The sequence below is a fragment of the Cicer arietinum genome, chromosome 2 (genome assembly GCF_000331145.2).
Source record: "Cicer arietinum cultivar CDC Frontier isolate Library 1 chromosome 2, Cicar.CDCFrontier_v2.0, whole genome shotgun sequence".
NCBI lineage: Eukaryota > Viridiplantae > Streptophyta > Magnoliopsida > Fabales > Fabaceae > Cicer > Cicer arietinum.
Window position 1 is genome coordinate 5,703,832 of NC_021161.2, and position 1,683 is coordinate 5,705,514.

The window sequence follows — 1,683 nt, forward strand, 5'->3', positions numbered from 1 at the left end:
TCAAAATTATATCCCTACCCCACAAATCATCCAAAAACTCAGTTTAAAAAGGAAAATTTTAAAATTCTAATACTTCCACACAATTTAAAATATATTTCAGTAAATTTAAATTTTGAATCTTTTTTAATATAAAAATGCTCCAAAAAATTTAAATTAAGTTTTTTGATCGTATTGTAAATTTTTTGAACTAGAAAACATTGTCAAAGAATTTCGGTTGTTTGATTTTTGTTGTTATTTTTTTTTAATTAAAAAAATACAGATAAAATAGATGGTTTAAGTATTTTGGTATGAGTCCTTTTTTGTTTTCACAATAAAATATTTTTGTTTATAAGATTTAAAAAAAAATTAATTGGATTAATTATTTCTTTACTATTATGAGAAAAATAAATTTAGTACGACTAAGAACTTTATTAAAATAGTAAAGATTAACCAATTCTTTCTCCAAATATATTTTCTTGTGTTAACTCTAAAAACTAGTGCCTTTCTCTCTTCCTTCTTTGCTTTGTTATCTCTCTTTTATATATATAAATAATTTTCAAATAGATTTGATTTTTTTCTCATGTTTTTCTATGATTTTGTTGATTGTTACATTGTTATTGAATTTATTTTAATCTTAGTGTAGTGTTTGTTTAAGTTAGATTGTTAAATTTATTTTGATTTATTAGATATTCGATCAATGATTTGATCATCACTGCTACAATACAAAGGCATGAGTATTTTAGTTATTTTGATTTTATTATATTTATAAATATTTTATTAATTTATGTTATTAATTTGGGTGTTGTTTGTTTGTTCCTTGAATCATACTTTTCAATTGTAGCAACGTTGAATTTGTATTGTTTTCGATTTAATCTATCAATTTGAATAATTGAATATCTTTTTTAAGTAAAAAAAAATCAAAAAAATTGTTATTGAATTAGGATCTTCTTCATTTCTCAACAAAAAAAAAAAAAGAATGTGTCCATTGCTATTTTTTCTATAATTAGTTAGATATTTACACACCAAAATATATATAGTAATGGAGATGAAGTGTACTTGTTTAAAAACAATGTAAACCACAATTTTGCATACCTAAGAGAAAGATAGATTTTGAAAAAGAAAAACAAGATTGTGGACTTGGGGTCACGTTTTCTCTTCTTCACAGAACTCTTCACTTGAATTTATTAGCAAACAAGTAAAAAAAGTCAATGTGGTTGTTGTTCGATCAACAAAAGTGGCTCCTAGACTAGCTAGCCTCCATACATTTTATGATGTTCTTACTTCTATTGTATCCATTGTTTATTGCCTAATGAAATGACTTCACTTCTCTTGCTTAGAAATATCTATTAAAATAATAATAATTCATATGTTAAGCTGGAAAAAAAAAATACTTTTTAGATGATTGTGTAAAATGATTTACTCAATAAACATTTACATTTCTTTTATATTTTTATGTATGGATATTGTAGTTTTTCTTTCTATTTTTATAAATTTATCACTTCTTTCCTTTAAAACTCTCATATAAAAATAGAATATAGTCTTTAAATTTTAATTCAATAAGTAAAATATGATATTATTAAATTAAACACCATTTCTAAATACGAATTTGAGATTTCACAATTATATGTAAATTTTTAATAATAATTATAATATTTTATCTATAAATAAAAAATGCAAAATTAAATAATGTAAGCTCTATAGTTT